Genomic DNA, 26,517 nt, shown 5'->3' with positions numbered 1-26,517 from the left:
AGTGCCCCTCTGCTCAGCAGTACCAAGCGTATTGAGAGCTGGCCCTGAGAGCAACGTGGGCTGATTGCAGCTGCGTAGGGAATCACCCCAGAGCTGCAGCTGCCCCAGTGAGCACAGCTCCAACAGCACCATCTGCTCCTTCACCTTTTCCCAGACCATGAAAACAATACATTGAGAATGAGGCATCAGCATCAAAACGTACAGACAGCACCATCTTTTGGTGAGAAAACTCAGCGTCTTTCCCATCCACAGCCCAAGATTTTGAAAGTGTCGGCCATGATGCAGTGCCTCATGAAGTTTTTGCAAGCTTGACTCTACTGGGGGGGAGGCAAATAGGTAGAAAAACCCTTTGCTTTATTCCCAGGAACACTTTTCTCTTTCTAGAGCCAGAGATGCACCGAGGCTGAAGTGTGGTGAGGAACTGGTCAGCAAGGGAGAGAACTCCCAAGGATTTCCTGTGATTGCAGCAATAAGCAGCAGACACTTGGCTGGGAGTTGTTGGCAGTGGGCTGAAGCTCAAAGGCAGCCAGTTTGTTGCAGCTGCTTCTGCAGAGCCCAGTCCAAAGGTGCCTTGTGTCTGGCACTGCCACAAAAGCCTCTGAACATGCAGCTTTTGGAGCCAAGGATGGTTTCATGTGCCAAGGGGTTGTTTTGCAGGAAGCCTCCCAGCTGATCCCTAAGGAAGGCTGTCCAAAAGCAGGGACTGGGGCTTCAGGAACAACTGACACACCTTTGTGACCCCCCAGATTTCAGCAGTCCATCAAATATTCCCTGCTCACAGCTGCCCAGGTTGGCAGCAATTCCACAGCTGCACCAGGCTTGCTGCTGCCTCAGGAGCCATCAGCACCCATCCCAAGCCCTGCTGCTCACCTCATAGACATGGGGGTGTTGACGAAAACATTCCCAAGGTTCAGAGTAGGAGAGCTGAGTTCAACCAAGGGTCCTTGGCCTTCCCCTCTGAGCTGCAGGGGCAGCCTGCTCTCACAGCCTGGGGAGAGATGTCCATTGCAGTACAATCATTCCCTCTGCTCCACTGCATTTTCCAGGCTGCCTCAGTGCTAGTCCCCGACTCTGAGCTGGATGCAACCAGCTCCTGATGCTGCAGGAGAAGATATGCACCCTTCTCTTCCCTCAGGACATATCCCCTGAGGCTGACTTGCAATTTCTAACCCATTTCCTGGGCTGCTTTCTAATTTGAGCCACCAGTTTGCTGAGTTTAAAACATCTCTGGTGCCTGTAGTGACAGGCCATGGAGTTATGGGTAGAAATGGAGAGACAGGAGATTTCGGTGAGATATTAGGGAAGAAATTTTCCCTGTGAGGGTGGTGAGGCACTGGAGCAGGTTCCCCAGGGATGTTGTGGAGGTTCCAGCCCTGAAAGTGTTCCAAGCCAGGCTGGATGGGGCTTGGAGCACCCTGCTCTAGGGGGAGGTGTCCCTGCCCATGGCAGGGGCCTTGGGACTAGATGATCTCTAAGGTCCATTCCATCCTTACCATACTGTGATTCTGTGCTTTCCTTCCCATGCACCTAGAGGAGCTTTGAAATCCATTCAGTGCAGGCACAAAGCTCCTACAGAGTTTGGCAATTCCCAAACTCCCTGGCCCAGGAGCACAGGCCTTTGTTGCCCAAGTGCTCCCCTTGTGACACTCAGCACTGTGTTCTATTGCCACAGACTGGGAGCTGCAAGGTGACAAATGCCACACAGGGAGAGAAGCAGCTGCTGGCCAAGGCTGCTCCCTCTACCAACAGCCCGGGCTCAGGGGGGCTCAGCCCCCTCTGCTCTGCTGCTGTCAGGGCACTGGGAGGTGATCCAGGCTCAGGGAGCCCATTTCTAACTCAGCTCCTACCACCTGATGATGGATCCATGGCAAATGGAGCCATCCTGGAGGCCAGGGGCCTGCAGGGGCTGAGTGCTTGTTCACTAAAGCTGTTCTGCTCTGGAGCTCTCTGGCCTTTGAGGGAATGCTGGCAAAGCCATGGCATGAAAACCTCTCCCTGCACTGCCTGGGCTGTTCTGGGATCACTCAGGCACACACAGCATTCTGAGCCCTGGCCTGGCACGGAAGACTCCCTGGGAGCTGCAGGGCCAGGGGGGATGTGCCAGCACTGCCCTGCTGACCAGGGACTCTTCCCAGCACTTCCATGGGAGCCCAGTGCGCTCAGGCTGGCACCATGGCTTCACTGAGGGGGAGAGAGGCAGGGCAAAGGAGCTGCACCTGAGATGCTGCAGTAAGCCACACTTCCATACTCCAGTGCTTCCAGGGGTTTGAAGGTCACCTTGATTTCAGCTGAACAATTCGGCCCGATTTCTCCCTCCTACAGCAGAAAGAGACAGCAAAACATTGCTTTGCAAACTTCACATTGCTTGTTTTCACCACCCTCCTGTAAGCCTTTGTTTAGAGCATCAGTGATGAGTGAACAACACAAGGAGCCAAGGAAACACTCCAAACCCAGCCCAACACAGCTCTCAATGCTCAGCTGATCAGCTCCCACTCTCCACAATATTCCTGCTGCTCTGACACAAGCTCTTGGGCACATCATGCTGCTGTCAGCTACAGTGGGATGCAACTGCCACTGTGCCCTGCTGGCTCTTGGCCTTAGATGGGCCATAGCTGTAACCAAGAAGAGAACATGATCCCCGTCCTTGCAAATAAAAATATTAGTTTAACCTGTATTGAAAGAAAGCAGAGGCTGGCATTACACTAGGCTTTACTCCAAGATGAGAAGGGATGTTGCACTGTGCACACACCAGGCATTCATCATCTCTCACAATGCCAGTACTCAGAATCAAGGCTCTGGTTGATGGGAGCATGTGGCAGTTTGCTTGCATCACCAGAAAAGGAAAAGGTTTTCTGTCCCTGTGTGCAGGACAACTCCAAAGGCCCATTTCAACCTTCCACCCTTGTGTCCAGGCTCACAGATGACACTGGAAGGGACACTCAGAAATAGTGCAAGGCATGGTTACAGGAGGGGATTGGCATTTCTGTCATTAACCTTGGGCTGAATTTGGCCTCCTTTTGCCAGGGAACAATTGCAAGCTCCAGGTCAGTGTGTGAGCTGGCAGTGCTCCAACAGCCTCTGCTGAGCCCCACGTGTGGGGGGAGCCCCTGCCTACAAGAACCGCTCCCTGGGACACTGACAGGACACGCAGGCAGTGCCTTGAGCTCCAGCCTGGCAGCAGAGCTGGGCTTTGTCAGGCTCCCAGCCCTGCCTGGAGCCTGCAGGGCACAAATGCTTTCAGCAGCCAGCCCTGCAGCCTCACCAGAAACTCCTTGTCCTCCCTGCAAGCACATGGGGCCAGCTGAGGATCTGCCCAGTGACCGCAGCCGGGGAAGGGGTGAGTGTAGGGAGTAGGGTGGGTGGGAGGAGGAGGAGGAGGAGGAAGAGAAGGTTCTCAGCTATCACTTACCATTGGCTCAATGAAAAAAATGTCATCAGAGAACAGCATGGGGCCTTCTTGCACCTTTGCCATCTTCTCCTGGACCATGCTGCTCAGGAGGGCACTGTGATCTCCACAAGAGCCCTTCACCTTCTCTGTTTCTTTCTTCTCTGGGAAGTTTTCCTGGGACACCTCTTTCGGCAGCCACAGCAAACACTGCCTGCAGCCCCAGGGAGAGACAAGGCCAGCAGATGGTTTCATGAGCCACAGATTTGCAGAGAGAAGTGTGAGTGCAGGAGAGCAAAGCACTTGAGGAGGAGCAGCAGCAGCTCCCCAGCAAAGGCTGAGCCCAAGCCACGAGGGTCCCACAGGGATCAGAGGACAACTTGCTGTTCCCTGGCCCAGCAGGGAGTTTCACTCCACACTTGCAAGCTCAGCAGAGGTTTCCAAAGCCAGCATCCCTCCAGAGAACCTCCTGCCTCAAAGCCTCTGCCACAGCTGAGGGAGAATCTAACAGCCATTTCAAGTGGCTTTTCCTCCCACTCAGCTGCTCAGGGGGGCACAGAAAGATCACAGAGCACCCACTGCAGCATTTCCCTGGCAAGGGGAGACAAAGCTGGCTGGCAGCTACGTGTTACCAGCATCACTCTTTGTTTCTTCCATTTTGGACCTACCCGGTTCCCTACTCTGCCTTTCACAGGAGCATCCCAGAGCACTTCCACAGGAAATTGATGAATTCAGGCACCGAATCCCTTCAGGGACATTCAAGTTTTTATATGCAATATGCATGAAAACAGAGCCTCTGAGAGGGGAAGGAACTTTGTTGTGCAGGAGGAAGACAGCAAACTCCTGGAGAGAAACTCCTTTTCATGAGCCAGAGCTTTTTGGATCCCATCCCAGTGCATGGCACTAGAATGTCCTGAGAGGGAAAGGATCCTGCACTATCTTCTCTCACAAAAAATCCTCTCTGCTCTGAGAGCTCAAAACCTCTCTGACAGCAGCACAGGGACACACAACCAGCCCGCACGGGCAAGGAGCTTTTGAAGGAACAAAGGGGAAAAAAGAGGGTGTATCACCTTTGGAAAGAGGGACTGGCAACTCAGGAAACGTTTAAGGATGTTGCCAGGTCATGTAGAAAGAAGAGAAGAGAAGAGAAGAGAAGAGAAGAGAAGAGAAGAGAAGAGAAGAGAAGAGAAGAGAAGAGGAGACAAGAGCCCAATTAGGACCTGAGGAAATCCAGTCATCACAATCAACCTTTCCTTCCCAAAATGCCATCCCTGGTTGGAGTATAAATGACCTGGAATGCTGAGTGCTGAGCTCCTGAAGCCCAGGGACACACACCCCAGTGCCAGGCATGGTTTACTTGGCCTAAACCATTCAAAAGCACCAACATCCCCTGAGGCCATGTTAGCTCAGTCTTGGGCCTCTATCTCACTGAAATGCATCTTTCAAACCAACCTCCTCTTCTCTTCATTCTCTTCTTCCTCAGTAGCAAAAGCCTTCCACTGGAAGTGGGCTGTGATGTTACTCCTGTTTTCAATGAACAGGGTTCTGTGGCTTGACATGGTGGTGAAAGTCTTGTCAAGCTCCACGGAATTTGTGCTCAGCCCAACGTTGACATCTACAGCTTCTCCCTGGAGCTTTGTGTGGATTCTTTCTTCACCTGGAACAAAGCAAAGGGGAGTCTTTGCTCAGCTCACTGGCTGATGGAAGCACAAGGAACAGAGCAAGGCACAGGGCACAGAAGAAAGTGTCCCAGTTTTGCGCTGAAGGAGCAGTTCTGTGGACCACTCCATTGATCACATCCTTCAGCTCTGTGTGTACAGCGTGAGGATGTCCTGGGCACCTCCTCAAACACCTTATTTCTGAGGGTGTTTGTAGAGATTTGGCCCCAAGGTGACAGGATGGACTGGGAGATTGGTCCATGTGCTCCGGTGACCCACTCAGATCACCAGGATTTCTGCATCCAAGTCCTTCAGGTGACAGGGCTGAGGAGCCCTGCTCAGTCCTGCCTTGCCCAGGCTCTCGCCGGGCATCCCAGGAGACTCCTGTCTCTCCTGATCCCTTGGATCCCTTCTTGCTGACCAGCAAATATGCCTGGGGGCAGGTGGGCAGCAAAAGGAGGCCCAGAGGAACAAGTGAAGTGACAGCCCACAGCAGGAGGGGACACAGGTGAGGAAACACAACCAGCCTGGCTCTGCAATGTGACAAACCACTACAGAATGAGCACCATGAAAATCATCTCCCTGTCCAAACCCACAGCCACATCAGTCTTTAAATATTTTATACTGTTCTGATCCGAAAAACCAAGCTGGAGCATTGCAAATCAAACAAGAAAGGGACAAAGGAAAGATTAGTGAGTACAGAGCAGTTTCTACATTAAGACTGAATGGGATCCTTCAGTCTAGAAATCAAAGGGGAGATAGATGTGAGAGGTTTGCAACAGCTTGAACAGCCTGGGAAATGGGGACAGGGAAAAATTTGTTTTGATTTGTCACAAAAAAGGAACTTGAGGGCCTGAAAATGTTATTAGGCAGAAACTACATCTATGTGTAAGGGCCACATAGAAAAAGGGTCTGTGGCTAGCCAGTGGAGAAACAGCATATGGGACAGAGGTGTGCAAGAAACCCATTGCATTGGAGAGAGTCTGATGGAGACCTCACCTACAGCACTGCCCAGGAATCAAATAAAACTTCACCCAGGCATAGCCACATGGTAGTGGAGAATCAGAGTTCCCCCTTCCTCCACTCAGCAAGTCCCAGCAAAACAGCAGTCAAAAATCTTTGCCTTTCTCAAGCTCCTAAACACCAAGGAGTTCTCAGTTTGCTTTGGGGTAAAGGTGAACAGGGCAGGCACCTGTGGAGGGAATGCAGGGGATGGACAGCAGGCAGCCATGTGCAGAACTGTCCTGTGCCCTGCAGGGCCCAGCACTCACCTGAGCTGCAGCACACGGCCAGGGAGCCGCAATGGGCACCGCTGGCCAGCGGGTGAAATGCCACTGTCACCTGCACGGTGTCACCAGCGCCCAGAGCTCCTGTGGCCGGCACCACGGAGAAAGGACTGCAACACAGAGAGAGGGGTCAGGCCTGGGGGACACCTGGCCATGAGATTCCTGCTGCACTGCAGCTCCCTGCAGCGCCCTTGGCCAAGCAGGGAGCAAACCAAGCACAGGCAGCACAAGAGACAGAACAGACAGGATCACAAACAGCCACCGAGCCACTGCTGACAAGATCCAGCACTCACAAGATCCTGGGGGTAAAATGACCTCAGCTCCCCATACTCTGCATCCAGCTCTCTGCAATGAGCCTCAAGGCTCCCACTGCCAGCAATCCCATCAGAGAGTGGTTTGTGAAAAGCACAGAGAGGGTTCAGAGCTATTTGCATGCACAACTTGACACTGACTGCCTCAGGAATTTCTCTTTTCCTGCTGCCTATAAAACTCATCTCAAGAGATGAAAATGTTAGGGCACTCCCTGTCCTGGGAGATTACACCCTAGGAATCAGACAAGGAGAAGGAACTTTTCCCTGAAGACCAAGGAATAGTTCCTGTTGAATTTGCAGTGTGCTTCTTTGGTTTATTTTACCTTGAAATCATCGTGATTTAGCCTAAAAAGGGCAACTTTTCTAAGCATTTCAATGAAAGTTGCTCTAAGAAAAGGAGCAATCAAAACTCTGAAAGAGTGCAAATGCAGATTAGAGCAATAGAATGACATGGAAACCCAATAGGATGATGCCATTTACAGTCTGAAGGGTCCAATCCCAGCTAAATGAAGCACCATGAGCAGGAGCACATCAAGGAGGCAGAACAGGAGGTTTCTGTGTGTTTACCAGCAATGCAGTCTGGGACTCTGGGCTGTCATGCAGGCTGGTAACTGTTTGCTTGGCCCAGCAGAGAAACTCTGTGCAATGTGTTGGAAATAATGATGCAGATGTGTTGGTGCACTTTGGATTTAACAGGAGCAATCAGGATTTAGTCACCAGGTAAAGAGCTCTTGCCTGACAAACACAAGACTCTGTGCTTTGATGCTCAGGGACAGCTCAGGGGAAATGTGCTTCTGCCCAGCAGCTGCTGGGCTTTGTGCCCTTCTACAGCCCCAGTGAGGAAACAAAAGTTCCTGGCCTTGGTGCTTTGTTGCTGGTCAATCTGTCACTTCAAATGTGTTCTGGGGACTTTGCTGATGAATGCATCACACACAAAAACAAAGAGAACATCCGCCAAGCTGAACTTTGTTCATGTCAGTAGTAACAGCTGATGAACTCCCTTCAGGTTCTGCTCATTAGGGACCTCTTGCTGTAATTATGGGCTGACCTCTTCCCATTGCCTCTGGTGAGAACATCACTGCTGGCTGATGGAGAAGCCTTGGGCCAGCAATGTTCATGTGCTGGACGTGAGACTTTGGAGGGAGGGGAGGAAAGACAAGGCCCCAGCAGCCCCAGAGCCAGATCAGTGCTCGTGCTCCTGCATCTGCCCCGGGGCTGATGCCAGCACGGCTGCAGCTCTGCTGGGGCTGGGAGGATCAGGGCCTGCTGGGGGCAAGGCACAGCATTCTGTTCTTAGTCTTTGGCCAGAAATTTCACCGCAATAGAGAAGCTGCCAGTTAGGGGAATCCCTGGCCACGCTTCAGCACTACCTTCCATTCCATTCCCTTCCCACTCCTGCCCCATGTTACATGCTCCTGCCTTCAGGTGGCAGGATGGGAATAACATTCCAGGGATGACTTCAGGGCTTGCCTGAGAAAGAAGGTGTCTTCTTTTCAAATTATCAGGAGAAGAGGATCCAGCCAAGTTCAGGACTCAGCTGTCAGGACTGGAAAACTGAGTGCAAATCAGCCCCCACATCTCCTCCATCCCTGGGCTGTACCCACCAGACTCCTCTGTTCCTGCTGTAGCACTCATCTCTCACACACACCTGGCTCCCCAAGACCCAAAGACACAAGCTCCATAGCTAAACTTAACTCCTCTGAATTTCAGCCAACATCACTAAACTGTTCCCTGAGCCCACAGCTAGAAGAGCTGTGAAGGAGACATCCCTGACACTGTAAGAACCAAAGGAAAATCACTGCCAAGAGATAGGCCTGAAAAGCTAAATTTTGGGCTTTTCTCTGTTAATTCTGAGCTGCTCCTTAAGACACTTCTCATCCTATAAGATCCATCCTCTCAATGAATCACTACTGCACCTGACAGGCAGAAAAGATAAGGTATGGAGGGGTTTTAAAAGGTTGTTTTCTTCTGCTTTTATAACTAGGTCCATTGACATGTTTGTTTCCTTGTATGGCATCTAAAGACAGGTCCATGTCTCCCAATGGCACCTTGCAAGCCCCAGACACTGCTCTTGCTTTGAGCAGTGTGTTTGCTCAGATGATTTCCAGAGGTCCCCTCCAGGACCACTGCAAAGCCACGTGCCTGTGGCCTCCCAGAGAATGGCTCTGTTTGGCTGACAGTGCTGAGGAAGCATTTCAGAAGCTGCTTGTACTCAGCAGGGTGCAAGCCAGCTCCCAACATGTTCCAGCAGCCTCCAGGAAACATGGGACAGAGAAAGCTCCAAGGCCACTTAAAGCAAGAGCAGATGCCTTCCATCCTGCTCACTTCCAGCCAGGCTGCAGGGCAGCAGATCCGATTCTTGGCTCCTTCTGTAGCTCTTTCCCAACTCCGCTCTCACCCAAAGCTGTTTGCGCAGGGACAGATGAGCTGCCTCACCTCTGGGTGCTCAGCTGGTACCGAGCTGCCCGGGCACCGACATTGCGCACCAGCAGAGTCTGCTGGGTGCTGACCTTGACTGGACACTTGGAGAAGTCCAGCTGGGCAGGGAAGTCCAGCACAGCTCGGGCACCAATGGCCCGAATTGGCACAACGATCCTTTCCCTTGCAGTGAGGCACACCAGCTCGTGGCAATAATCCTGCAGGAAAAGAAACTGGCTCAGCACAGGACATTTAGTGCCATCCCCATGACAGAAGAAAAACCATTTCCTATACCCCTTCAAGGCCATCAATTTACCTACTGCACCCTCAAATGAACACTAAGTTCTACTACTATGTCACATTTTAAAGGCACCAGTGCACTTTGCAAAATCTGCCTCAGTGGCATTAAGCTCTTGTGTCACTTGAGTCATACAGATAACAGCCCTAGGCCACCATCATTTTTACTCTAAACTTTAATGATGTTAAAGAATTCCTAAGCCCCTTCTAAGCAACTGGAGCTGGGGAACACAGGACATTGCTCTATAGGGTTCTGTATTCCCACTGTCTGAGAATAGGACAAAGTGTTCAACTGACTCTAAGCAGCAAAAGGAAGAGGAGAAAACAGCTGCACCCAAAGACATCCTGCACCTCTGGCTTGGTGCAGAAACATCGGTTGGCTCACAACTCCCCTCTAACTTTGCCTGTCCAACCAAGTCAGGAGAAGAACAGTGCTAAGAGGTAGCAGGATGCTGTTGGAAAGGGCCTCTCTTTGTTTCCCTGCCAGGCTTCCTCCCTTCCATGCCATGCCCTCAACCCTTCTGTATGAACAAGCCTCCAGATCAGAACATGAACCCTCCAGATCCCAGCACTGAGATCAGACTTGCCAAGGCCTCAGCACTGCCGTTCAAACCTCCCCACAAAAGCAGCTTTGGCACAGAATGGGTGCCAGCTGACAGAGCAAGCACAGCGACAGGCATGAAGACAGAGCCCCAGCAGTGTCACTGCCACGGGCTCTGGGCTCACAGCTCTGCCTGCAGCTTGTACCTGCCCTACACCAGCTCCTTCAGGCAGGTGTCCAAGTCCCCTGCAGCTCAGCAACCCCCTGCTGACCAAGGGCACCCAGAGCCCAGTGTGCCTGTGCCAGGCCGGGCTCACGGGCACAGCACATCCTCTGCCCTGGCCCTGCAGCTGTGCCATGCTCACTTGTGCTCTGGGACAGCACAGCTGCGAGGCTGCACAACAGAGGGGCTGAAAAAGCACCGGCTTTGCTCCAGCCCAGGGGCACGCAGGGAAGCTGTTGGCAATCCAGGAAGGAGGAAAGCTCTCTGACCTCTTTGTTCCTCTGGTGTTTTCCATCAGAATGAAACCCCTTCCACTGGACCTAGAGATGGCCCAACACCTATCAACAGCCCTCTGTCATTTTCATCCTGTTTCCTGTGCATCTTCCCTTGGCAATGCTCAGCAATGTGCAGGGAGGGGAAGCAGAGCCTGTCAGGCCTGGCTGCAGTGCCTGCCAGCAGTGCCCAGGTGTGACTGGCTGCAGGCTGCCTGCCCACGCCTGGAGCCCAGCTCACAGCATGCAATGGGCTGGAGCCAGAGTGCAGGGAAAACAATGGCTGTGGAGATCATTGTGTGCTTTGGCTCCTTCAGCCTCACCTGGTTCTTGCTGGGGGTGAAGCGGATGCGCACAGGGGCAGAGGCGCCCGGCGGCACGGCACGGTACGCATCGCTGGAGCTCACCAGCTGGAAGTAAGGTGAGCTCTCCATGGAGACCTTCACCACGTGAAGAAACTGCAGCAAAGACATGAAATTATCATTTTGCCACTTGTGGAAACAGGATGAGAGGAGACCTGTCCATGCCCTGCTACCATCCCTCCCCTGCCCCTTTTCCAAAGCACTTTCAGCTGAGCAGGCACAGGCACATCATTCACAAGGCTGAACTTGAATCCCTTCTCTCTGGCTCCAGCATTTGGCCAGGGCCATAGGGCAGTGCCTGCTGGGAAGGAAGGGCCGAGCAGGTCAGCACCAGCAGGATGGAGACACAGCACCTGAACCAAGTCACCTGCGTATTCAACAAGGCCAAAAAACCTGCTGGCTTCTGCCTGCACACAGCCATGAAGCTGTCATGTTCCAGAGGGGGAATGTGCTACCTAAAAGCAAACCAGCACATTACTGTGGGGCAAGGAAGAAATTCCCTTCCAGCAGATCAGGTTTGGGTAGGGACCTTCTGGGGATACAGTCAGGCAGGCAGAGCAGCAAGACAGGAGACCAAACACTGTGGTCTTACTGGGAATAAAAGCAAACCTGAAAAGCAAAAGAAGGAATGAACACAGCAAGACAATCCCTAAAACAAGAAGATGGCAAAGAGCATTTAAATGGGCAGTAAAGCAGCATGGAAGAATCATAAAACCATGAGAGCAACCAGCTTGCCAAAAGTGACAGAAACACAGACAGGCGGTGTCTATTGACCATGGGGCTTCAGAGGCATTTTCTGCCTGGAGAAACAGGACCAGCACTGACTGACAGTGTGGTTCCAGTATGCAAAGCCAATCTTGGCTCTCCAGGGCTTCCTGCTGCCTGTACAGGCAAGCTGGGCTGCCGGGCATTCCTGCCTGCAGCCAGCAGGCCAGGTTCTGCCCTCTGGGGCTCACAGACAGAGCACCAATGCATTTTCTAGCACACTGATATCATCAACCCCTGAGCACCAAAATGCTCTCCAAAAGTCTAAACCAGATGATTTGGACTCCCTCCTGTCTCCTCCCACCAGCCCACTCTTGGCACAAGCCTCACTTGAGAAAATGTTTCCCTGACTGAAATTCAAATGGTCTCAAGTTTTCCTCTTTACAGTGGAACACAACTGACATTTTTCAACTGTTTCCCTCTCAGCTCTCTTGGGAAACTGCAAAACAATCCCAATTTCTTCAGCTGAAGGTGGAAACCTCCAGGAGCACATGGCTTTGGATATGCTGTGCTTCTGCAAAGGGAAAGCAGCGCACCGTGTTGCTTTTGGAAAAGCTGAGCAGAGCTGGATGAAGCTGAGCAGGAGCCTCAAGTGGCACCTAAAGGCCTCTCACTGCTTCTGCTCCATCACTCTGATTGCAGGGCTCTTGCAGAACACGGCTCCTGCAGGGCCAATGCCATTAATGAGAAGTGATTCCAGCATAAAGTGCAGAAGGCTCAGCCCCTGAGCTTTGCCTGTGAGCTGCACAAAGGGAGCCAAACTGGCTGACAGAGGCAGAGATTCCTACCGGGAGCCAAGATTAACCAAGGACACACAGGGTGTGCTATAGACCCAAGGCAAAGCATGAGAGCAGGTAAGAACTGTACAGCCCTCAACATTCCTGTCAATCCGGAGCTTTCAAGAGAAGGAAACTCCTTTGGGATAGACACCATCAATGCCTGGCCAAAATCTGGGGACAGTTCCCAGCAGGAAGATTTCCACCATCTTGCAGAAGAAGGTGCTGAGACATTTTCTTCTGCATGTGCTGCAGCACATAACTTGCTTTGCTCTACACTGAGGGAATGACAGCACTCTCCTCTTCCAGCACAGTGTTAAAGCTTCGCGTGCCAGCACTTACCTTGTCCTTATTCATGAGAGACAGCGCCATTTCAGAGACCTCCCGAGCGACGAAGTTCTGAAATACCAGCTCTGGTGGGGAAACCCCAAACCAGCTCTGTTTCGGGGCAGCTGACGGCAGCTGGAGAGGAGAGAGAGCAGGGAGAGCTTCTGCTGCTGGGAGGAAGGTTCATGCAGGAGAATCTTCCACTGATCCCCAGTGAAGTACAGACTCTGGGGGAGCACGTCTGCCCAGCCCACACTGGGCAAACAGCGGCCCCCCCACCTCTGCTCTGAGCTGATCCACAGCTGCTGGGCCACACAGAGCAGGCTCAAGCCAAGCTGCTCTTCTGGCATGGATTTCTCCAGGTTTCTTTCTCCAGAATGCAAGGCAGCACTTTCCTAAAACACAGCCCTGTGCCCATGTGGTCACAGAGCTCTGGGGCACTGACTGAGCACTCAAGGAGTAAGTAAAACCCATGAATTTACAGGAGACTCCATGGGAAAGAATTTGGGATGTCTTTTACTCTGAGACAGGGAAACCGAGGCCCACACAACTGCAAATATCTTTTCTGCTCTACAACTTAGACATCAGTAAGAGGAGCACAGGACCAGAGGAGGTGTGAGAGATGAGGTGACACTTGGCTGAAGCCAAAAGGTTATTAAGCAAAAGAATGGAATTTGTTGGTTCTGTGTGTTATTTGTGGTTTGCATTTGTTCAGGTTGGTTTGTTGAGTGTCACAGTGAGAGGGACAGGGTTGAAGACCTGACCAAAAGGAAGGAGGACGAGAAGGGAGGGGACAGAAAAGTTGGTGCTCAGTAGAGAATGGAAGCTCCTGAGTAGCCATCCAATGGCAAAGGGCACAGGGACCGCCCCAGCCGGGTACAAAGGGGATACAAAGATTGCCATTTTCTGTCGGAGAATGACTTAAAGAAAAGGCCATGAGACATACAATTGAGAGAAAAGTATAAGGGAAAAGTAAAGCAGTTCTCAGCCTTCTGATTTCTATAAACAATTAGACTCTCTTTGTAAACAATAAAGTTCTCAGACTGTCTTCCCATAACAAGCAGAACACCGTCTCTGGGAAAAAATGACACCCTGGGAACAGATGTGAAAGCTTTGGGAACTCTGGTTCTGTTTTTAATAAACAATTGTAGGTATTCTAAAACAAGAGGAGTGGTTAGAATTTTCTCTGTTAGCCTATCATAAAATTGGATTACAGAATATGCATGAAGTTCGTTACCATTGTTATTTAAGGTGATTGATTGATCAATAAAATTGGAGTTCGATGCATTACCAGGATGGTCGTTCTCCCTTCACTTCAATAATTTTCTAAGAGGGTGTGTGTGTGCGCTTGGCTCTCAGGGAGGGAGACATCCCCGCTCAGCTGAATCGTTACTAAAAAACACTTTTCTTTTGTTTTGATGATTTTGTTCCTTTTCATTGTATTTAAAAGTTAGTGTGTTCCTAAGAGAGGAAAAGGCAAAAATAAAAAGACAAATGAGCTGAAAATAAAAAGACAAGTGAGGTGAATGCTGAATGAGGATAAGGTTCAGTTATTTTCTCAGCAACTTGGGTAAAAGTAGAGTTGGTATCTCCTTTTTCAGTGGCCTTTAAATGGGTGCTTTCTTGTCATTACTGCAATCTTATTTCATGCCATTGCAGAGGCACGTCTGGAATGACACAACAACAGCAAATGCTTCTGGAGCAGAGACATTGCTTGGAGAAAACTCTGCCCTGCTTTCTCTGCCTTCTCCAGCCACACTGCTGTCACTGCAGAGACACAAGCAGGTCTCGTCTGTGACTTCACAGCAGACGCATTCTGCTGAAGGGAGTGGCTGCAGCACACTGTCCCTTAGCTGTGCCCCTCCCTGAGGTGTTCCCAAGGCTCCTCTCCAGGACAATCCTTTACCTGGATTGTGTTCCATGTCTCTTGCTTCCAATTTCCTACTCAACAGCCCACCTCAGTCACCTACCCGTTTGGACTGTGCTTTATACCGAGCTAGTCCTGCCAGAAAAGCAGCTTTAAACACACCTCTGAGTAGGCACTGATCCAGATAAAGCACATCCATTCCCCTCTGCCCAGGGCCAGTCCCCTGGACATCTGGCAGCCTGCAAAATCTAACACCCCGTCAGGGTCCAACACATTGTTCCAGCCCAAAGCCGAAATGCAATTTGTTGTGTTCAATCTGAAGTAATTCCTGCAGATCCTTGGCCTTCAAAGGCCAACGCTGCCACTCTGCAGGGAATCCTGTGACCCCGAGCATTTGATGGTGACCACACCAAAGCAAGAGGTGGCTCCTTCAGCAGGAGAATGGCAAGGGGCAATTTTGGGCCTCTGTGTCCCCAGCCTTCCTCCCATTGTTTTAGCAATGGCAGCTGCACTCCAGCACACCCCAGCAGCTTCAGCAGAGGGTATTTGTGTTGGCTTAGTGCAGATCAGGACTCCCAGTCCACCACTCCCAGCACCTTGCAATGACAGCAGGACCTGGACACTGAGGTATTTTGCTGGAGGCAAGCCTGTCACAAACACACACCCTCTTCAAACTTCATGTGAAACAGAAAGGAAAAGAGCAGGAAAAGGCTACCTTTGGGCGAGTCTCACTCCTGTCTAGAAATGGGCCAATTCTGGGCAGAATACTCCCCCCAGTGCTGGCCTCCTTCTTCCTGCTGAGAAACTTCTCCCTCTGGAACTTAGAGGGAAGCAGCTGAAAGGCAAAAGTAAACCAGCTAGAGCCTCAGAGTTGTGCTTGTTCAGAAAGGCTTTTCGTGAACAAGTGGCACTGCTGAATAACTTGTGATCACAGCCACTAGGACATTCCTGGAAGCCCTGGGAGTTTCCTGCTGAAATACTTAGCATCAGTGAATTAATAATACAGAGTGGAACACACATACTCCAGCCATATGGCTCTGTCCCATTGGCTTCTCCATGATTGCATGGGACATGGTTGGGGATTTCTGCTCTTTGGGCATTTGTTTCCTCTTACGTTTCGTTGGATTGAGGCAGTGACCTTTCCAGAGAATGGGGAGGAGCTCTCAGAACTGCCTGAACTCCATCCCTGCACAACGCTCAGAACTCACAGCAAGGAGATATCGCTGCTGGATGAGTCCAAGAGATGCAAGAAAGGAACACTGTACCAAGAGTGAGGTGCACAGGAATATGTCCAGGTTTTAGTTCTCCCTGTTAATTGTTTTCTCTGTCTGGGCTGACAGAGCCTTCCACAGAAGAAAACAGAGGCATCTCCTTGAAAGAGCCTCAGCAGTGGGGCATCTTCAGCCAAGTGAGCTGCAGACAGCAAGGGACCTTTGTGGCCCTGGCTCCAGCGCTGCCTGCAGGGCTGCATCTGTGCCCACACAGGAGCTGGGAGAGAACAGCTGCTTTGGAAGCTCTTCCAGCTGGGACCAGCCGTGCCTCTCAAGGCTTTGGGCAGAGTTTGAGCTTCCCCCCCCGACATGCCCAGGTGCCCAAGGGCAGGATGGTCAGAGCAGCACAGGTGAGTGCCCAGCCTGACAGAAGGAATTCCTGTGGCAAAGGGAAAGGGACAGAACACATGCTCAGGCCTTCAGCTGTACATTGGTTTCACTCGGCTCTGCTGGCACAGCCAGGCAAGACACAGCTGAAGCATCCCACAGTGTTCCCTATTGCACCAGGACAGCCCCAGCAACAGCAGCACAGCACAAAGGGCTGGGCAGGGGCTCTGCAGCTTCACAGCACTGCTGGACAACAGGGGCAGGGAGAGGAGGGACACCAGGGCAGTGCCAGCCTTAACACAGCCCCAGTGGGTACTCACAGTATTAGGCTTCAGCCCTTCCCTGGACAAAAGACGAGGTGTTGGTGTCTTCTTTGGCAATCCAGACGCCATTTCCAAGGGACGATGTCGCAGGTGAGCGACAATGCCTCAACAAAACTGGAAGGAGCAACAATGGAACTCTGAAAATCCACAACCCAATTCATGGCAGATTCAAGGCATATTCTGCTGCTAAAAATGTTACATTACTTGAAAGTAGCTAAGTGCTTGTTTGGCGCAAGTAGCTAGTATAGTTAGGCCTCTAGTTGGACTGTATTTGAACTATATGGCTACCTTGTGCAATTCAAAGTTAGATCATACTGAAACCTGGTGCTAAAAATCTGAACATTAATAACAGTTTGAACAGACAAAGCTGTAGCTTAAGTATTACTCAAAAATAGCTAGAGTGGGCCTCCTCTTCTTTAGGCTAAAGCAGCCTTGCTCTGTCAGCTGCTTCTCACAGCTGAGACACTAATGAGAGACTGGAATGTTATGGCTAATGGCTTAAATATAATTATAAAGGACCTTCTGCCCATTGTGACAAAACTGTATAAAGAAGCTGCGACCACCCAAGCCCACCCTTCCCTGAAAATGCCTCCTGACTGGAACTTGGCACTGTGAGTTAAGCCGCCTAAGGGAACTTGAGACAAGATCAAGGTGACACTATTTTCCCATTACCTCAGGTCTGGGGAGAAATAAACAAGGCTGAGGAGAAAAGCCTATCCACAACAAAGCCAAACCCAGCAGCTGTCCTGAAAATCACCTCTGTCTGGGTTCAGGCTGGGGAAGTCATAGCCACAGACTCTTCTGCTGAGGCCAGGTTTGCACACAAACCTCCCAGCAAAGACCTCCACAGTGCCTCCAGACCCATTCCTGAGGCCTGCACCTGACCACTGCAGGGCATGCAAAGCAACACAACAAATCAGAAAATCCAGAACCCATCTCATGGCAGATTTGAAGGATATATGGGTGCTAAAGATTTTGTATTTTCTGAAAGTAGCAAGAGACAGAGTCCAACTTGCCCCACTCCTGGGAGGCACCTGGGCAAGGTATCACCTTGCCCAAATCTGCATTAATCCATTGGAGTCTTACATTTTGCCAGACCTCACCACAGAGAAGACCACAAGAGGATTTAATGGTAGGCAAATGGGATCCATGGAATACTGATATTTTCTACTAAATCTCTCTCTGTGACTCTCTTTCTCCTCCCCCCCTTCCCAACCTCCATCCCCCTCCCACTTTTTCTTTTCTTTCTCTCTCTTTCTCCCTCACATTTACTGTTCCATAAAATCCAGACCATTAACTTTGGCATATGGTCTCGTTTGCACCTCAATACTGAGGCATCTCCCTAAAAATTTTAAAACCCAGATGATAAAAACCCACTGAAACTTGAACAGAACTCATTCACCTTTAAGCAGTTTAAGCAGTTACTATAGGACAAAAATGTATAGACTACTATCTTTAGAAAATGTTGCATTTCTTCAGTAAAAAAAGCACTATCAGTAGTCCATTTATAGTTCATCCTCTCAGGTGTACATGTCACTGAACTACTGCGCCAGAAGACTGACATGATCACATCCTCTATTTCCCTTTGGCATTCTCTTTCAGAGCACAGATGAAACAAAACCAAAAAGTTCAACTTTAGTCGGTCTTTACCTTCAAATGAAATTCAGGACTCCCTAGCAGACACCAGTGTTCTGCACGCTGAGGAGCTTTTCGCAGAGGCCAATGCTCTGCACCTTTAGCAATTCTCCACGCCGACAATTCACCTGGCGAATGGCCCGGAGCAGCCGCCTGCAGGAGCCCAGGCTGCGCACACCCAGCCAGGGCCGCGCTCTCAGGCAACTGAGGCCGCGCCGCTGTCACAGACGCTGAGGGCCCGGGCGCGGTTACCGGGCAACCGCGGCACCGAGTGCGGGGCCGGGCGGGGCCGCAGGGATTTGCAAAGGAGATTGGCACTGCAGCGACTGACTGCAGTTTGGGCCTTCCCAAGAGTCTTTCTGTAACTAATGAAAGGTTAAAATGTGGTGACAAAGGCACCTATGCCAGGTCTGTACATTGCTCTTTGCAGCACTAGTATCCGACCCTGGCTGGAACAGCAGGAGGGGCTGAGGAAGCAGGGAAGGGGGCTCAGCCTGGAGAAAAGGAGGCTCAGGGGGAACCTTCTGGCTCTGCACAACTCCCTGAAAGGAGGGGACAAGAGGCTGCTGCAAGTCCAGGCAGCGCCGGAGCCGCCTGGCTCCCCCTCTCCTCCCCCGCTCCGCCTCTTCCTCCCTCCCTCCTCCTCCTCCTCCTCCGCTCCCGCAGCCCCTGGGAGGGGCGGGGATGGAGCCGGGACAGGTTGGAACGCAGAGAGGCCTGGGGGGATGCCAGGACTGGGAGTGACTGGGCTGTACTGGGATCATCCTGGGAGCAGCTCCTCGGTGACTGAGTTCTACTGGGATCATCCTGGGGTCACACTGGCAGTGAGGAGGAGCAGCGCGATGGCTCCAGCGCTGGGGCTGAGGGCGCTCCTGGGGGGCCAGGGGGGAGTGGGAACCCCGGCACCGGGACCCTGAACCGCCACTGCCAGCACCGGGACCCCCCTGCTCCCCTTAGCCTGCACAGGGCCCCCCTGAATTCCCCTGTTGTGGACATCAGGACCCTCTGCTCCCTTTTTCCCGGCCATCCCATGGCTCCCAGCCTCGAGACTTGGCGTGGGCTTGGCTCTGGGACAACGTGGACCGCCTTGGTCTCCCATTCCTGCCTTTCCCAGGCACACCTTTCTGCAAAACCAGAGACCCCCTGAACTCCCCCTTTCCGAACATCCCGTGTGACCCCACTCTGGTCCCCCCTTTTTGGGAAACCCTGGACTCCCCTTTCCTGGGCTCAAGGACCCCCTGGAACTCCATTCTACCTCTCCACGTCCCTGCCCTCCCCTCCCCCCCCATTCCCATGACCCTGAGACCCCCCTGGCACCCCCATTCCTGAGAACCCAGATGCCCTTTTACCCCTTTGCTCAGTACTGAGACCCCCCTACACCCCTTTATCCGGCACCAACTCAACCTTTTCCCAGCCCCTTCATTTTGTAGAAGCACAAGACTACTCTTTCTCTGTTCGAACTTCTCATGGGATTACAGCTATTTTAACATCTGCTTACTTTAACATAGAAGCCTTTACTTGATATCAATTTGAACACTTATCTCCTTATAGTTTTATGAGTTATAAAGAAAAAGAGTATTTTCTTGTTGTTAGGAAAATTCATCCACAAACACCAGAGGTTTATGTCCACAAAAGAAGAGAGAGGAGTCCTTTCTGGCTTTATTCCAATAAAGGGAGAGGCCATGGGGCATTCCCCTGGGATCTCTTGAATTTTTGGAGGATGCAGCCTTCTTTTTATCCTAATTTCCTGGCCACATTTCCCTTCTCTCTTTCCTCATTGGCTGTAGTACTTGAGAGGTACAGATGCCCTGATACACCTGACACTGAAGATTTCCCAAAGATTTCCCTCTAATGTATAACCCTCCCTTTTATTTTTAATTCTTACGGTATTTAGGGGTTTTTCTTCCCCATTGTTTCTTTCATTTCTCAATGGCTTATTTCGTTTATCAGCAAACCTAAAGTGTATTTGTGAAAGCAAATATCTTTTTCCATTCATCGATCAGTGGAATCCTTCCCATTATTTCTTTTATCTTCCAGAGCTAGTTTTATCTACCAGCAGACCCAAAGATTGTTAGTAAAAACAAATCCACTATTCCTCTCCTTTACAGCTTACAAGAAGATTTCAGCTCTAAAAACAAAGCATCTTCTCAGCCCTCTCATCTAAGACTTAACTTCTTCTTTATTGACTTTAGTGTCTTCATGTTGTTTTTTATATACTTGCATTTTGTTCTTTTCTCTCACTCAGAAGAAGACTGAAGTACTGAAAAACTTAACTTCACGCATGAGGCCTACCTAACCCACCAATTACTACTAAAAGAAAGCTGTGGCTCAGTTGTGTTCAGATCAGCTTTATAGTTAGTGTTTCGTTTTCTACACCAGCCACAGAAGTCTCTGGTCTCAGCCACGCTAAGAAGAAGAAGCAGCAGCCTGACAGCGAGATCTTCACAGTCACAGCCAGCCCTGCTCTGGCTAAAGCTCCGCAGCCTCCCCTGTCTCCTTGCCCAGCGGCTGCTGAAGCCCAGCCCGGCCAAACCAGAGCCCATGGAGAGAGAAGCCAGCAAGCAGCCCAGAAAATAGCAAAGAAGCCCAGCCTGCAGCAAGACTGCCCAGCCCAGCCCAGACACAGAGCAGAAGCCAAAACCCAGCAGCTCCCTGCCGACCAACAAAGAAAAAAAAGTTTCTGAATTTTTTCGTCTTTACCATGTGTTTTTCACAAAAGCGTGTCTAGCTTTTCAGTAGCTCAACAGACTCTCAGATACACAAAAAACTTTGCATCACTTCCCTAAATTTCCTCCCACTCCAAAGCATAACACAGGGCCGCTGGGAGCAACTGGGATAAGACTGGGAGCAACTGGGAGCAACCAGGACCATACTAGGAGCAACTGGGATCATCATGGCATCAGAGTAGGATCATACTGAGAGGGACTGGGTCTGTGCTAGAGGCAACTGGGATCACACTGGGAGGAAATGGGGACATGCTGGGGACAAATGGGGTCATACTGGGAGCAACTGGCACCACACTGAGGGTGACTGGGATCCTTCTGGAATCATACTGGAAGTGATTGGGAGCAGGCTGAGGGCAACTGGGACCATGCTGGGGCAACTGGGATATACAGGAAGTGACAGGAATCATGTTGGAGGTGACTGGGGTGGTTATGAGCAACTGGAATAATGCTAGAAACTACTGGGAGCAACTGGGAGTGAGTGGAAACACATTAAGGACAACTGGGATATACTGGGGGAGACCAGGAATGACTGGGATCACAGAGGAAGCTTAAAGTTACTGGAATAATACTGGGGGTATCTGGGAGTGACTGGAATCATACTGGGGGCAAATGGCACTGTACTGAGAGTGACTGGGTTCATATTGGAATCATACTGGGAAGGACTGGAACCATACTGGGAGTGCCTGGAACTATGGTAGGGGTGAATGGGAACAGCTAGGACTGTGCTGGGACCATGCTGGGATCATACTGGGAGTGACTGGGATGATACTGGGATCACACTGAGTGTAACTGGAGGTGACTGGGACCATCCTGGGGGTGACTGGGAGCCACAGGGCCCATGCTGGGAGTGACCTGGGGGGAACTGGGGGAACTGGCCCAGCTGGGGCTCAGGGTTGTTCTCCCCCAGGGCTGCCCTGGGTCCTGCTGCTGTGCCTGGCCCCACAGAGCCGATGGACAGGGGACAGCTGAGGGAGAGGAGACAGGGGCAGGGACGTGGAGAGGTAGAAGGGAGTTCCAGGGGGTCCTTGAGCCCAGGAAAGGGGAGTCCAGGGTTTCCCAAAAAGGGGGGACCAGGGTGGGAACACAACAGTCGGGATGTTCGGGAAGGGGGAGTTCAGGGGGTGTCTGGTTTTGCAGAAAGGTGGGGCTGGGGGCTGGGAAAGGCAGGAATGGGGATCCAAGGTGCTCCAGGGCATCCTAGGGTAACGCCCATGGCAAGTCTGGAGTCTGGGAGCCATGGGATGGCCGGGAAAAGGGGAGCAGGGGGTCCTGATGTCCAGAATGGGGGATTCAGGGGGTCCCTGTGCAGGATGAGGGGAGCAGGCGGGTCCCGGTGCTGGGGGTCCCACTCCCCCCTGGCCCCCCAGGAGCGCCCCCAGCCCCAGCGCTGGAGCCATCGCGCTGCTCCTCCTCACTGCCAGTGTGATCCCAGGATGATCCCAGTAGAACTCAGTCACCCAGGAGCTGCTCCTAGTATGATCCCAGTTGCTCCCAGTCATTCTTTTTTATGATGCAATTTGCCCCTGGCACAGTTCCAGTTGGTCTCAGTTGCCCCCCCTTTGATCCAGTGTGTTCCCAGTTCTCCCAGAGTCCCCTAGTATAGCCCCAAGTAACTCCCAGTATGATGTCTGTCTCTCCCAGCAGGGCCACAGTCATTCACACTTGCCCCCAGTTGCCCCCAGCAGGGTCCCAGTTCCCCGCAGCACGCTCCCAGTGGCTCCCAGTCGCTCCTAGTCCGGTCCCAGTCATCCCCTGCATGGTCTCAGGCACTCCCAGTATATCCCAGCTGCCCTGAACATTCTCGTAGTCATTGCCAGGCACTCCCAGTTACCTCAGCATGGTTCAGCTGCCCCCAGTTTTATCCCAGTCACTGCCAGGACATCCCAGTTGTCACTAGCATGGATCCTGTCATTTCTCAGTTGCTCCCAGTTCCTCCCACTGTGTGCACAGAGAGCTCCCAGCATGGGCCTGGTAGTTCCCAGTAACCCCAGTGTCACGATCCGTCCTTATGAACGGGTTTCGTGATCGTTCATGGATTGATCTCAGGGTGCAAAAAACCGACACAGTACAGGGGGATTTGCAGTAATAATCAAAACAAATGCACCTTTATTGAATGACCACAGCAAAATGCGATAGAGGGATTAAGGGAGAGAAAAATACAGAGAAAGAGAGAGAGAAGAGAGAGAGGGGGGAATATAGCTACCAAACGTAAAGATGAACTCCTTTGGTCCAGTCCAGTCAAGGATCCGCCTGTTACGTCAGGGAGATCTCAGAGGCACAGTTCATCTGGACCCCAATTATACTCTTTTTCATTGGGGGAAGGGAGAATGAATTTTGCAACCGAATCAAAGGTAGTTTTGGGGAAAGAATGGTGTTTCAAAAGGGTACACACAGTCCATGTTCGGCAGTGGGCGTGAGCCATTGTTTTTGTGGTCCAATGCTCACACCTGCAACATCCATCTCGCTTTGGTCAGCTTGCCTCTCCCCACACACCTCCCCCAGGTTGGGGGTCTGTTGGAGAATTTTGCTCAGACATGGCTTGAAGGAAAAAAGGCCATGAACATATACAGCTGGTTAAAAAGTAAAAGGCAGCTGTAAGCAGCAAGTTCTCAGGCTTTTCCCTTAACAACAGTAAACACCACATCCTTGAGGAAGTGGTGAGAAAGGCATGGTGGAAAACATGGAGGCCTTGAATGATAAATAACAAGTCAATAACAGGATGAGAAAAACAAGTATTAGTCTCAACAAGAAAACCACAGGTTTCGGCAACAAAGGAGGGGTTGGTGTGTAAATGTGGCCAATGATGAGCTCGGGTTTTGTAATATGTATAAGCTTAATTAACACCACTTTAAAAGTGTGTAAGTGGGATCAATAAATCAGAGTTCGATGCTGATCAATAAGGATGTGGTCGACTCCCTTCGCTTTCTCAGGGGTCTCAGTCCCCGTCTTTGAAAAGTATAAGAGGGGGCCTTCTCACATGGGGGTTTGATGTCTCGATCTCTTGATGAAGAGGCTTCTTACATCTCAGTCTGTGTGTCACGGTGGTTGCAAACGAGTGAGAGGGGTCTTCTGCAGGGTTCCAGCACTCCGGAGAAGTCCAGCCAGACCGAGAGGTGGGGCAGCTTCCAAGGCTGTTGTTGCAAAAAGGGCACGGTGCCCTCTTCTTCTCATTGGGCTCAGTGTAGCATACAGCAAACAACACCTGTGGAAACAGTAGCTTAGCAATGCTCTCAGGTCTCAGGGCCTTGTGGCATATGACTTTCTCCTACAGAGGAGACGGGGGGATCTTCTCTTCAGTGGTCTTCAAATGATGATCGTGAGGCAGGTGAGGGAAAATTTGGACAGACTCTTACACCTGCTCAAGGGGAGGTCTCTGTCCCTGTCACTCCCTTGCTCTCCCCCCCTTTTCTCTTTCTTTCCATCTCTCTCTCTACCTCACATTTACTGTTCAATAAAATCCCCTTTGGATTTGGTCTTGTTAGCGCCTTAATTGGGGCTGAGGCATCTCTCTAACAATTTTCTTAACCTGATTGCGACATGATTTTGGCACAGTGAGTTCAGGGCACTTGTTCAGTTGTCTGTCCCCAAGTGCCTTTGACAACAGCACTATTCCTGTCCTCTGAGGAGGTTGTGGTTCTCTCTGGAGGAACTCTTGGAAACTTGGACACAGCTTCCTCTGAGCAACTTACGGGAGAACTGATGAGGAAAATGGCTGTTGTGGGTGGCCAGTGAAAAGAAAATATTTTGTTGTCCTTCCTTGAAAAGTGTGTTAAAATCATTGGAGGAAAGGGAGCAAATGTTACCAGCGAGACTGACAAGGTTCATTCGCCCCACAGTGAGGAACATAAGGCTGCTGAAAGTCCTACAAGAAGCCCAGCTCAAGTACCTAAATTCCTGAATATCTCCTGAATTCCCAGGCTTGGGTTCTTTGCCAAATGGGAGAATCATTTTTCTCTTGATCCCTGTCACCTTTGTGACAGCTACACAGCGCTTCCCCTTCCTTTTAGTAATCTGCATTGGGCCAAATTTTTTCTTTTCTTCTATCAGAACCTGCCAGCAGCTGAGCTGGAGCTGTGCAGGAACCAATGAAACTTGGAATTGCCACATCACTGCTTGGATTGTCGGTTTATTCATATTTGGGATTTGTTTGCATTTCCATCACAAGTTACTTGTGGGAAGAGCAAATATTCTTCAAAGTGATTTATGCAGAGTTCAGTTTGATTTCTGCCAAGTTTATTTTGTCCAGTGCCCAGGAGATGCTCAACGAGTCTCTGTGCCTCTCGCCCTGGGGGATGCTTGGGAGGGGCTTGGGAGGGTTGTCCCTGTCCCTGTCACCCCAAGCCATTCCCCAGGGGACAATAAAACCTCACTGAAACTGTAGCAAATTTTGCAAAAGTGGCAGTTAATGGAACAGTCAGTGCTACCTTGAGAACTTGGTAACAAATCAAGGTGGCCCAAGGTAATTATGGGGCTCTGTGGACACCTAAAGTAAAACATTTAGTAAATGGCAGGTATTGAAGGGAAGAACTTGATTTGTCTTCCCCAACAGTCTTGGGGACATTGGCAGGAGAAATTATGTCATTGTCTTCTTTATGGACTGTCAAGCTGACATAAAACCTGACTTGGAGGAAAATGTCCAAAGGCTTCACCCACAGAGACTTTTTGCCCTGAACTCCTGAGAAGAAAGGATTCTGTGCCCCAACAACCCCCCACCATAGCTCAGTCAGGGGCTCATGCACAGCCCCCCTGGCAAAGGCTGATCCCAATGGATGCTCCAAATCAGGCTGAGGGTTTGCAGCAGTGGGGGAACTGGCTCAGATGTGATGCACATCTTAAACTGATCAAAAGAAAAACAATGAGGCTGTACACTCCTGGGAGAACTTTGAGCACTTTATGGGAATTAAAAGGACTATAAAAGGGCTGGAGGTGGACTTTGTACAAGGGCTTGGCATGGAAATGGCGTCACTGTGGAGAGTTTAGTTCAAGAATGGCTTAAAGAAAAAGGCCATGAGACATACAATTGAGAGAAAAGTAAGAGGGAAAAGTAAAAGCAGTTTCTAACAGTTCTCAGCCTTCTGATTTGTATAAACAATTAGACTCTCTCAGGCATCATTCTATAAACAATGGAGTTCTCAGACTGTCTTCCCATAACAAGCAGAACACCGTCTCTGGGAAGGCCTGCCATCCTGAGAACAGATGTAGAAGTTTTGGGAACACTGGTTTCTGTTTTTAATAAACAATTGTAGGTATTCTAAAACAAAGGGAGTGGTTAGAAGTTTCTTTGTTAGCCTATCATAAATCTGGATTACAGAATATTCATGAAGTTTGTTAGCACTGTTATTTAAGGTGATTGATTGATCAATAAAATTGGAGTTCGATGCATTAAAGGATGGTCATCTCCCCTTCACTTCAATAAATGGTGACCTCCGACCGTGATAGCGAATACAACAGGGAAGCGAACGCCACGTTAAGTGATGCCAGATTCGGGTTCCGAAAGATCGAAACTGCAGCCAGAACGGCAAAGAAGCACGGAAGACTAAGCGGAGGGCAACCCGCCGGCCCGCGCCGTGCTGTGAGTGACTATACAGATAGGCTCGACCGATACGTGCAGCCGCGACCTTGAAAGAGCTGCAAAGTGCGTGCACATAGGTATGGAAAGGCAAGCCGCATATGAACTTTTTATTACCCTTTTGCAAAAAAGGCAAATTAAGGGAATAGATTTACAGAAAGAATTGCCGGGTCTTTTA

Source organism: Melozone crissalis, unplaced genomic scaffold (assembly GCF_028551555.1).
Source record: "Melozone crissalis strain CALT ecotype California unplaced genomic scaffold, PUWL_Pcris_2 ptg000043l_1, whole genome shotgun sequence".
Classification (NCBI taxonomy): Eukaryota; Metazoa; Chordata; class Aves; order Passeriformes; family Passerellidae; genus Melozone; species Melozone crissalis.
Note: the sequence above shows the minus strand (reverse complement) of the source record.